The sequence below is a fragment of the Acinonyx jubatus genome, chromosome B3 (assembly GCF_027475565.1).
Source record: "Acinonyx jubatus isolate Ajub_Pintada_27869175 chromosome B3, VMU_Ajub_asm_v1.0, whole genome shotgun sequence".
NCBI classification, from domain to species: domain Eukaryota; kingdom Metazoa; phylum Chordata; class Mammalia; order Carnivora; family Felidae; genus Acinonyx; species Acinonyx jubatus.
Genome location: NC_069386.1, coordinates 52,324,072 through 52,337,168, shown reverse-complemented (window position 1 = coordinate 52,337,168; position 13,097 = coordinate 52,324,072).

Below are 13,097 nucleotides of genomic sequence, written 5' to 3'. Positions count from 1 at the left end.
TCTCCAGTTCCATCCATGTTGCTACAAAGGACCATATTTCATTCTTTCTCATTGCAAAGTTTAATAGTAATGTCTTATAAACTATTATTATTTGAAAGCTCACATTTACACCTGAGGGCTTTTTTGCATGCGTTATATAATTTAATTAATTTGAGGCAATTTATTACTTTCATTATGTAGACAAGGAAGTATAGAGGTCAAATTTTTCATGTGAAATATCCCACAAGATATGGAGCAGGTTGGGATTTAAACCCAATCCAGATAGGATTCTGGAAAGATAGTGGAGTAGGAAGCACCCAGAATCTGTAAATCGGATTCCCATTTGTATCATATAGGTGCTCAGTAAACATTTGCTTAATTAAGAACTTTTCTTGGTAATTAAGAAATGTGTGTTGTGGTTTTGAATATTTTTAGGTTCAACTAAGTTACATCGGAAGTGTCTTCTAAGGCTTAAACAAAAACTAGTCTTTGGATCTAATTTAAAAAAATCAGTTCTCTGGGGAGCCTGCATGGCTCCGTCGGTTAAGCGTCTGACCTCGGCTCAGGTCATGATCTCATACTCCGTGAGTTCAAGCCCCGCGTTGAGCTCTGTGCTGACAGCTCAGAGCCTGGAGCCTGCTTTGGATTCTGTGTTTCCCTGTCTCTCAGCCCCTCCCCTGCTCATGCTCTGTCTTTCTCAGTCTCTCAATAATAAATAAATGTTTAAAAAATTAAAAAAAAAAAGCAGTTATTTTAATTGGCTTAGAAAACCTGAAGGTCTCCTCACTGGTTATAGGAGAAAGAAATTTAAGTTGCAGATTCAATATTGACATGATTCTTTTGGGTCATAAGATTATTAAACCCCAATATATATATGTATATATATACATATATATATTAAAAATTATGTAACTTTCTGAACAGTTTAAATTTACCAAGTGAATTCCTGATAACAGCATAGATTTTTTTCCTTCTAGGTTATATTATGCACTAAAAATGAATAAAGATAACTTGATACATAAGATAACATTATAGACTGTATATATGTGAATTCTTTGAACAAGTGTTTTATAATAAAGTTTCTAAAAGAAAATGTATTATAAGTCACAGTTATATTGTCCCTGGTGTTGAGGCATAACAAGAGGTGCTGTCTTTTCTATAAATCAGTGTGACTTTGGGGAGCAGTAGTTGATTTTAGATGTTGCGGGGAATGGCAAAGCCTAGCCCGTTTCCAAGCTTCCCAGGCAGAACAGATTGAAATCACATACTGCTAAAATCCCTTTCTGGCTTCAGATGAATTAATTGACGGTTTTCTTGCTTGGGCAGTACAATATTATCTATTGGCATGTTGAGACTATTCTGGGCTTCTAAAACCAAGTCGCTTTATTTATAGGAGTTTCCAAATTAATAAACTTTCACCTATGGCAAGTAAATACGGTCAGATCTTTTTGATGTGCAAAGATATTTGTAAGATTCTAAGGCACCATTCATTATACGACAGAGTACTTTCCACATGACTTTTCTGGCTCTATTTTTCTATGAATCTATGAACTATTAGCTACTCAGGGGAAAACAGACTTGGGATTTTTGACGAAGAGTGTAATTCAGGAAACTAGATTGAGCTATTATGTGCTAGATGAATAAGGAAAATTTGTAGTCATAAACCAGTGCTTTGCTTTCTCCAGTTCAATTATGACAATTCATAAAAATAGATTAACATCTTAAATCATTATTTTATGAATCTGATTTGGCAGGAATGTTACATTCATAACAATGTGCAGGCTAACCCTCTTGAGTTTTCTGCTGAAAATATAAAGTATATAATTATATTTTCTTGTTAACAAGCCTTGACAGTATTAAGCTTTCCCCTTCTTTTCCATGTTTTTCATTAACCTACACCTGGTATTCTGTGTCAGGTGTACATGCCAGAGATCGCAATGATAGGACCATGTGATATTGCCAGGCCAGTCTAGGCATTAGTGTGGGACCCAGTCAGCAACTACAGCTGGTCATTTCCAGCCACTCATATCAGCTGACATGGGAACATCAATTTAAAAGAGGCTGGTGACCCACTGTCACGAGATACAGACTTAAGGCCATGAGTTAAAAATTCAGTAACAAAAGAGAAGAGCATAGGAAACAGAGAAGAGTGAGAAAAGTATTTTACAATTTACAGATAAAAGAGCACTATATATTCTTCAACTTAAGTTTTTATTTAAGTATAATATACAGGCCGCAGAGTGCACATATTGTAAGTATACGCCTTGATGAGCATTCACAAACTCCACACACCTGTGTATCCACAACATGATCAGAAACTGAGCATTACTCACTCCTCAAAAGTCCCTCTTGGGTTTCTTTCCAGCGACCATTTGCTCCCAAGAGTAACTGCATTCTGATTTCTTTTTTCCCTCAGCGTTATTGAGATATAATTGACATATAACATTGTGTAGATTTGAGGTTTGCAATGTGATGACTCAAAATACATATATATTGTGAAATGATTACAATGATAAGGTTATAGTTATTGTGTGTGTGTGTGTGTGTGTGTGTGTGTGTGTGTGGTGAGATCACTTAAGATTTACTCTCTGATCAACTTTCACGTATAAGATACAGTATTGTTAACTATGGTCACCATGCTGTACATTAGATCCCCCAAACGTATTCATTTTATAAATAGAAGTTGTACCCTTTGACCCTTATCTCCCCATTTCCTCCATTTCCCAGCCCCTGGCAACCACCATTCTACTGTTTCTGTGAGGTCAGCTTTTTTAGATTACACGTTTAAGTGAATTCATAGAGTATTTGTCTTTCTCTGACTTTTTTCACTTAGCATGAATGTCTTCAAGTTTTATCCATGTTCTCCATGGCAAGATTTTCTTCTTTATTATGGCTGAAAAATGTTCCATTGTATATATGTGTATATACTTACGCATTTCCTTTATCCATTCATTTATTGACAGGTACTTACGTTGTTTCCATGTCTTGGCTATTGTGAATAGGGCTGCACTGAACATGGGAGTGATTTCATTTCCTTCAGGTATACCAAGAAGTGGGATTGTTGTTTTCCACAATGGCTGAACCACTTTTTATTCCCAACAAGAGTACACAAGAGTTCTCGTTTATCTGCATCCTTGCCAACATCTGTTTTTTTCCTGTTGTTAATTTTAGCCATTCTGACAGGTGTGAGGTAGTATCTCATCATGGTTTTGATTTGTATTTCCCTGACGATGAGTGATGTTGAGCATCTTTTCATGTGTCTGTTAGCCATCTGGATGTCTTCTTTGGAAAAATGTCTATTCATGTCTCCTGCCTATTTGTTCACTGGATTATTTGTTTTTTAGGGTGTTGAATTGATAAGTTCTTTATAAATTTTGGATTTTGGATACTAGCCCTTTATCAAATATGTCATTTGGTAGTATCTCCCATTCCCAACAATTTTGTTGATTGTTTCCTTGCTGTGCAGAAGCTTTTTATCTTGGTGAAGTCCCAATAGTTCATGTTTGCTTTTGTTTCCTTTGCCTCCAGTGATGTGTCTAGTAAGAAGTTGCTACTGCCAAGGTCAAAGAGGTTGCTGCTTGTTGTCACCTCTAGGATTTTGATGGTTTTCTGTCTCACATTTAGGTCTTTAATCCATTTTGGATTTATTTTCATGTATAGTGTAAGAAAGTGGTCAAGTTTCATTCTTCTGCATGTCATTGTCCAGTTTTCCCAACACCATTTGTTGAAGAGACTGTCTTTTTTCTATTGGATATTCTTTCCTGCTTTGTCACAGATGAGTTGTGGGTCCATTTCTGGGTTTTCTATTCTGTTCCATTGATCTATGTGTCTGTTTTTGTGCCAGTACCATACTGTCTTGATAACTACACCTTTGTAATACAGCTTGAAGTCCGGAATCATGATGCCTCCAGTTTTGTTTTTCTTTTTCAGGATTGCTTTGGTTATTCAGGGTCTTTTTTGGCTCCATACAAATTTTAGGATTGTTTGTTCTAGCTCTGTGAAAAATGCTGTTGGTATTTTGTTAGGGATTGCACTGAATGTGTAGACTGCAGTGCGAGTATAGACATTTTATTAATGTTTTTCCAATCCATGAGCAATAGATTTCCATTTCTTTGTGTCATCTTCAATTTCTTTAGTTTTCAGAGTAGACATCTTTTACCTCTCTGGTTAGGTTTATTCCTAACTATCTTATGGTTTTTGGTGCAATCAGCATTGATTCTCTCATTTCTTTTTCTGCTCCATTATTGGTGTATAGAAATGCAACAGATTTCTATATGTTGATTTTATATCCTGCGACCTTGCTGAATTCATGCATTGATTCTGGCAATATTTTGTTGGAGTCTTTCGGATTTTCTATATAGAGTATCATGTCATCTGCAAATAGTGAAAATTTGACTTCTTCCTTGCCGATTTGGATGCCTTTTATTTCTTTTTATTGTTTGATTGCTGAGGCTAGGATTTCCAGTACTATGTTAAATAGTAATGGTGTGAGTGGATATCTCTGTCTTATTCCTGACCATAGAAAAAAAAGCTCTTAGTTGTTCCCCATTGAAGATGATGTTAGCTGTGGGCCTTTCGTATCTGACCTTTATTATGATTTGGTATGTTCCATCTGTACCTGCTTAGTTGAAAGTCTTTATCAAGAATAGCTTCTATATTTTGTCAAATGTTTTTTCTGCATCTATTGAGAGGTTCATATGGTTCTTATCCTTTCTTTTATTAATGTGATATATCACATTGATTGATTTGTGAATATTGAACCACCCCTCTAGTCCAGGAATAAATTCCACTTGATCATGGTGAATCATTCATTTAATGTACTCTTGTATTTGATTTGCTAGTATCTTGTTGAGAATTTTTGCATCCGTGTTCATCAGGGATATTGTTCTTTTTAGTGGGGTCTTTGGTTTTGGAATGAAGGTAATGCTGGCCAGTAAAGCATTGTTTTAAACAGTGAAAAACATGGCCTGAACTCATTCCCTGAGTCTCAAGTCTTATCCTTCCCCTGATCTCACTGAAAGTTCTAGTCACTCCTGGTCTTTGAGCATTCTGGAACCTGTTTGCCACCACCTATGCCTTATTCTGGGTAATAACCACTCCTCTGGGCCTCAGTTCGGATGGCACTTCTTTCAGAAACCATCCCCCTTCCCCTAAACTACTATCCTTCTGCATTTCCCATTTACTTGCATGTGTCCCCAGGAGACTGTGGGCAGAGGCTGTGTCTTACTATGTATACGATCCCCAGTGTGAACCCAGGTTTGGTTGAAGATATTTATCTTTTTACAAATTAATAAATAATCCAGTGATAGACATTCATCATTGTAAGACCTAGTGAATTTTTGTAGACACAGAACACGATCTGGTTATTATATAATTTCTCCTCAGTTTTAATAAATACAGAAATTGAATGTGAACATTTTCAAAAGGAAAATGTTTCTTTTCAAACATCATTGTTGAAACGTAGCCTTCTACACATCTTGCTGTTTCAGTGGTATTTTATATTTGTTGTATTAGAGAAATAGGACCATTGTTAAGCGAGGTTCCACATGTCTTCAGTGTGTCCCCATCTCCATGTTCTCTGGGAAAAGAGGGAAAAGCAGGTGTGCTGAAGGGTCTCAGGAGTTTTCCCACCTGAGTCTGTCTACCTTTGTTTAGATAATAGGCTGGTTTCTCCATCTCCTCTGGCCCAAGGCTGCTCTTTAGGTCTGGAGGGACTAACCTGAGTTGGAAGATGGATGTGGACTGGGCTAAGTTGATGATAAGAAGCACTTAGGGTATTAGTTTAAAAATATAAATTCTCCATTGCCATCCCAGATCCTCTTAATCAGAATCCCCAGAGGAGGGGATTATCTAGGCTTTAGCCTGGTTAAGTTTTAAGAGCCCCAGGTGATTGTTATCAAGAGCAAAGCGTGGGAAATGCTGTTTGGGAATTTTGAAGTGTCTTAGGAGCTGGGACTTGTAAAGTTGGTGGTGTGCTGGAGCTGTGTTGAAATGAGAGCTGATTGTACATATCTCTTCCCAACTCCGTGTTTGGTAACTTCTTGTTGATAGCTTGAAATTTGTCACGATAGGAATATTTATACCACAAATTTTGGCGAATGCTACAAATCAGGGCATTCCTTATCCTCCAGAGAGGTGGTTGTTAAAAATTTATGAGCACACCACCAACTACAGAAGTGAACCAAACAAATGAAAATCCTTTCCTTCATGGAACTCACATTCTAACGGGGAAGATAGACATAAAAAGTAAGTGAATTATGTTAGAAGTATATTAGAAGAGGATAAACACTCAAGAGGCAAAATTGGGGAAAGAAAGGAGGATGTGTGTCTGGGGTGAGCATTGCAATTCTTAATAAAGTGGTCAGGAAAGGTCTCACTGAGAACATAATATTTTTGAACATTAATTTGAAAGAGAGGAGGGAGTAACCCATGCAGGTAGCTAAGAGAAGAATGGTCTGGGCAGAGAAAACGGTAAGTGCAAAGGCCCTGGGTCAGGAATGCTGCAAGGGGGCCACTAGAGCTGGAGCCAAGTGAGGGAGGGGTAGAGAAGTGGGAGCGGAGATCCTCAAGGTAATGGGTGAAGGTGGGGAGGGGTGGCAGACCAGATCATGAAAAGACCTAGAAGGACTCTGTGAAGAATTGAGAGAACTTAATAGGGCCAAATTGCAGTTTTTTACACAGTTAAAAATATAAGGGCATCAAATATTACCTTGCTAGATTCTTTGCTGAAGTTAAAGGTAACTTCCCAATTGCTTTCTTTACACTGGTTTAACTTCTAGACTTGAGTTGGTAGCACTAGCCACGGGTAACTATTTGAATTTACATTAATTAAGTTTCACATCAGGGAAATGAAAATCAAAACCACAATGAGATCTTACAGCTGTCAGAGTGGCTAACATCAACAACACAAGAAACAAGTGTTGGCAAGGATGTGGAGAAAAAGGAATCCTTGTGTATTGTTGGTGAGAATGTAAATTGGTGCAGCCATTGTGGAAAATAGAATTAAGAGTCCTTAAACAATTATAAATAGAAATATCCTATGATCCAATAATTCCAGTACTGGGTATTTACCTAAAGAAAGTGAAAACATTAATTCAAAAAGATACATGCGCCCCTATGTTTATTGCAGCATTATTTACAACAGGCAAGATATGGAAGCAGCCTGAGTTCATCAAGAGGAAGTCCATTAATAAGAAAGATGTGGTATATATATATATTATGGAGTATTACACAGCCATAAAAAGGATGAAATTGTGCCATTTGTCACAACATGGATAGACCTAGAGGGTACTATACTAAGTGAAATAGGTCAGATTGGGAAAGCCAGCTACCACATGATTTCACTCATATGTGGAATTAAAAAAAAAGAAACATACAAAAGCAAAATCAGAACTGCAAATACAGAGAACAAACTGATGGTTGCCAGAAGAGAGAGTGGTACAGAGATGGGCAAAATGGGTGAAGGAGAGTGGGACATACAGGCTTACAGTTATAGAATGAATAAGACATGGGAATAAAAGGCACAGCCAACAACAGAAGTCCAAAATATAGTCCAAAATATTGTAATAGTATTGTATGGTGACAGATGATAGCTACACTTGTGGTAAGCATAGCCTAATGGATAAACTTGTCAAATCACTATGTTGTACCCCTGAAACTAATGTAACATTGTGTATAAACCACTCAAATAAAAAAATGTTTTAGGGGCACCTGGGTGGCTCAGTTGGTTAAGCATCCGACTTTGGCTCAGGTCATGATCTCGTGGTTCATGAGTTCAAGTCCCACATTGGGCTCTCTGCTGACCTCTGAGAGCCTGGAGCCTGCTTCAGATTCTGTGTCTCCTTCTCTCCCTACCTCTCCTCTGCTCACACTCTTTCTCTCTCTCTCAAAAATAAATAAACAGTAAAAAAAAAAGTTTTAAAAATTAAATTTGAATAAAATTAATTTAAATTATGAAAATAAAATTAAAAATTCAGTTCTTCAGTTATAATGGCTATATTTCAAGTGTTCAATACCCACATGTGACCAATAGCTACCATGTTGGGCAGCACAGATATAGGACATTCCCATCATTGCAGAAGGTTCTACTGGATAGAGCTGCTCTAAGCAGCAAATCTTGACGGGGTTAGTATAGGCTGGGCTCTGATTCGTAGCCTTTTTGTGGATGGTGCGTTTGCCTTAGCAGAACTTTTGGCAAGAACACCTTGGTACAGGCATTCTGGAGCCATTTGACTTCTGTTCAGATTGTAAGTTTCTATTTCAGGACCTTATGTCTGAAAGTAGCTTTAGGTAAAACCTGCAATCTTCTCCAGAGACGCCCTTCAGTTCATTTATATATTCATAAAAAGTGAATGGTCACTGGCTATTACCTTGCTTGTATAACCTGTTGTTGTGAAAAGCAAGGATGGGGTTGATGCAAATTACTGGTCAAAAATGCACCAAATTATAGCCTGGAGACTTTATTTATTTATTTATTTATTTTGTGGTTGTTTTCAGTACTAAGGATTCACAACAAATAGTGATTAAATCTGAGATAGAAATTGCTCAGAGTCAAGAAATGCAAAACAATCCCTTACTCTTTTCTGTGAGAAAGGATGCTTTGTAGGGTTAACTCAGGGTTCTTCACCCAATCCTTCCCCAATGTTCCCACTCTGTGTGGAGTAAGGAAGGGGCCATCAAAACGTGGTCTGACTTGGGACTTTTCTCTCACTGGTTCTGTGTGGTGAAGGGAAAGCCATCTCTGAACATTATAAAACTGGCTTATACTGTGAGTTTCTAAGCTGGGTTACTTAGAGCAGGATGCTTCATGAGCATTCTTTACATCCTGCTAGTGATGGGATCTTTGGGGGAACATGTGTACCCTGAGCTTGGCTGAGCATAGATCTCTTGAGCTGAGGAAACTTGGCACCTGTGTTTCCTTAGGTATTTCTCCAGATGGAGTCTGGGTCTTTTTGGCCAGGGGCATCCTTACACCTCTCCAGCTCCCTTCATCTAGTATTCTTTTCCCTCTTCGCTCAGCCAAATTTAGTGCAGAGTTCTACAGACTGGTGTTTCTCTCCCTCCAAACTTGCCCTCTGGGAAGAATCTGAACAGTTTATTTATGTTAAAATATAAATGACTTAGTGATTACTTTTCCCAGAAATAATTTTATGGAAACTGAGACAATCCCCTTGTTGGTATAAGTCAAAGGAATAAAGCTCTAATTATGGAAATTCAGATATTGGCTAAGCATCTTTCTAGTGCCTCTGAGGCAACATCATGTTTACAGTTAGAGTATACATATATCCAGTTTGCCTGGGACATTCTTGGTTTCCACCTATTGCTCTTGCGTATTTACTAACAGTGTTCCCTTTCACTCTCAAAACATCTGGATGATGAATTAAACAGTCACCTTATTTGTGGCTCTTTCTCTGCCTAAAGCCTGGAGAATAGCCACAAGGCAGAACCTTCTCAAACTTACTTCCTAGAGTTAGCTTCCCCTAATAATTTCTATGCCTTTCCCTCCCTTTTCAAATTTCATTCTCAAATTGGAAAGTACTACAAGACAAATGATACTACCTGGCATATTGTTTTTTTTTCAGCAGTTGGTTAAATAATGTAATAAATCTTGGTTCTTGAATAAAATCCTAAAGGTGCACATCTTTCCACTATCAATTTAATAGTCCTGATTTCAAATATTTCCCTTTATGTCTTTATGTTTGTGTAGGGGAACATACTTCCTCTAATGCTTTATTGCATTATTTCCTCACATTGGCATTTTGATCGGGTTGATTCCACTTTTTATTTCTAGAGCTACAGTGACTTTGGTCACAGATTTTTGTCCAAAGGGCATGCAATTAGAATGTTATGATCCTGCCTTTGGGCTCTACATCTTATCTGAGATAAGAGCCTGGAGTTCATTCCCAACTAGACTAGCCTAAAGGCAAACTAGAACACCAATAAGTAGCAGTGGGCTATGCCTGCATGCATATAAATGGCATTTTAAGAAGATAGCATAAAGCTACAAAGTCATAATATTACTTTAGAGAGAGACTGGGGCTATAAGAAGCACACCATGCAAGCACTTACATTTTTAGCTGTTCTAAATTCTCTATTGGTTATTATGAAAGTATATGTATATTCATTTGGATTTTTACATCAAGGAGATATTTTAATAGTTCTCTTTGCTTGTGCAGCTGTTTCCCTTAAATATATTGGTATACATCTTACAACTTACTTTTATAAAAAGCCAGGGCAAAAGGAATTTATCTTGACATTTTGCTTAGCGCTCAGATCACAGAATTTCTAAACTCAAGCATGATGAAAGAATTTTCATAATTTTGCCCCTGTAACCCTTTGGTTCCAATTGGTTAGAAATTAACCTATTTAATGTCCTCTGGAGCAAAGGGTTAAATCCTAGCATCAAGGTTAATTTAAAACAACAGTCAGCCTCCTGTGCAAACATTCTCTTCCACTTAAGGACACGCTCATTTTTTTTTTTCCATTCCAAATGTTAGTTTACAATTCAGTGAGCTAGTTTTCTATTTATAGCGTCTTTGCCTTAAATGTTTTTGCCTTCCTGATATCTCTTAAATATCAGGAGTTATTTCTTAAACACAAAAAAACATATCTACCTTTGCACCAAAAATACCCAAGAAAATTATCTATAGCAGTAATAGCCATGACGATATGAAAACATTATATTAGTACGAATGAGGAGATATTAACATAACAGGCTGCCTCTTTCCATTAGCTGAAGAACTTAGACACAGAAATAGTAACTGAGTAAAAATAAAAATGAACATGTATAATCTCCTGAAGGGAATGAAGAATACATTCTAACTAGACGGAAAGATGATATTCTAGTTTACTAATTAAAACCTCTTAGATTTATGGTTGTAGTTCGAAAGAGACACGATGGTTGTGGACCAGGAAGGTGGATTAGTTAGGAAAGCTGGCTTGGATCTGTCTTCAGGCCTGGGCTCTGACTCGGCTTCGTAGGCCCTGGGACTTTCTTTTGTCAGGACATCTACAGGAAGTCACAAGAAAACAAATGAACAAACGAAATCTCCATGTATTCATTTTTAGCTTTTATAAATTTGTGTCTATATATGTATACTGTATAGATAAATATATGCTTGTATATGTACTTGCCTGCATGTGCTGGTTTTTTTGTTGGCATCTTAGGTGCAGAAAGTTGAGTTAATGCCATTCTTCAGTGACTGGCATATTATCATTATTGATCCCTCTTTATATATCCATCCACCCATCCATCCATCCATCCATCCATCCATTCCTTTTGATCATCATACTCTACTCCCATTCCCCTATCCTCATAGGTACTTTAATATATTTTATGTGTATCTTTTTTACTTGAATGTGTTAGCAACTTGTGTATTACTTTATGTGCTTGTATTTTTAGTTCACATTAATAGTATTGCATTCTGTCTTTTGTCAGTAAGTACTATGTTTTGAAGATCTGTTCTTATTCTTATATGGTATGTATAATCCATTGCCTCCAACCTATTCACTTTGTCAGGATTGGCAACACACATTACCTTCAACTCCCCAGCAGCATAAACAATGCTCCAGTGAACACCCTTTTCCATCTTCCTGAGAGACGAGTCTAATTGATATAAACTGATACTCATTGTCTTTTTGAAATTTTGTTTAAAAATTTTCTCCCAAATGGGAGAGCCAGTTTTCCCAACATCACCTAAACATATAGTGATTTGTGGTTCCACTTTCATTGCATAATAAGTTTCCATTTGTACATGGGTGTGTCTCTGAGTTCTTCTCTCTGTCCAAATACTTATTTCCAGTGAGCAAAATAATTTCCAGTGAGTTATTGTTTCCCAGAGAAATAGTAACTTGTGTAGATTCACCAGGGAACCACCCCCTCTTCTGATTACGTAGCAGATCAAATGATAAATCAGAAAGTTTTCTGGTGAGCATGGAGTCAAGATAGATCATTTTTAAGGGATATTTTAATGTGTGCATCTAATCTATCTGAAAATCTCTGCCCCATAGAAGAATAGTTGTCTGCTGAGCAGCATCTTTGTAACTAGGCAATGCTTATTTGGTTCTTCACCTCTATGCTCCAAACAGATCTGCTCCCTTTTTTTCAATACCACATTTGTTCTTCAGGCTGGCTGGTACAAGTCATCAGAATTGAGCATGTTTTAGAACAATCACATTCTACACTTGCCTTCTGAGATGACTCCAAGTCACTTCAGCTATACTTAATTAAACAGATGAAAGGTAGTATAGCTTTAGGACACAGATGAGTTTGCATCCTGGTTATACCATTTCTTAGCAGACACTGCATAATGCCTACCTATCCGATTTTTTACTGCAATTTCCCCACTTCCACTCTCACCCACTCCCATGTCTTCCTTGCCCCATTTTTGAAGCTGGCAGCATGTCCAGTCTCGGGAAATTAATTGTGTTTGTAGCCACATGCAGATGTGACACTTGGTGCGGCGTTGGACACCCTGTGACCATGACAAAATGGCTTAAGATGAAAAAATCAGCTTATTTATGATGGCACATCAGAAGGATGGAAGGAGTTTGTGTTCTGAAGAGCTGCTGAATCAATCCTGGAACTGCCTACTTCCAAACCTCTCATTAAGTAAACAGTAAATGTGCTTGCGGATAAACACTTGCTACTCAAATGTGGTCTGCAGACCAGCACTGGCATCACTTCATTGCTTATTAAAAATTAAGAAACACCCCCACCCCCAAACTACTGAATTAGAATTATTAGTTTAACAAGATCCCAGATAATTCTTAAAAAAATTTTTTTTAATGTTTATTTATTTTTTACAGAGACAGAGCACGAGCAGGGGAGGGGCAGAGAGAGAGGGAGACACAGAACCTGAAGCAGGCTCCAGGCTCTGAGCTGTCAGCGCAGAGCCCAACGCGGGGCTCGAACTCATAGACAGCGAGATCATGACCTGAGCCCAAGTCAGACGCTCAACCGATTGAGCCACCCAGGCGCCCCGATCCCAGATAATTCTTATGCATATTAAATTTTGAGAAGCACTGATATAAGCCATTCCTCACAAATGTGTATTTCTTGCAGCTGAATTCATCCTGATTGACACACTGTGACATTGTCCACGTTACCTAAAGCATCT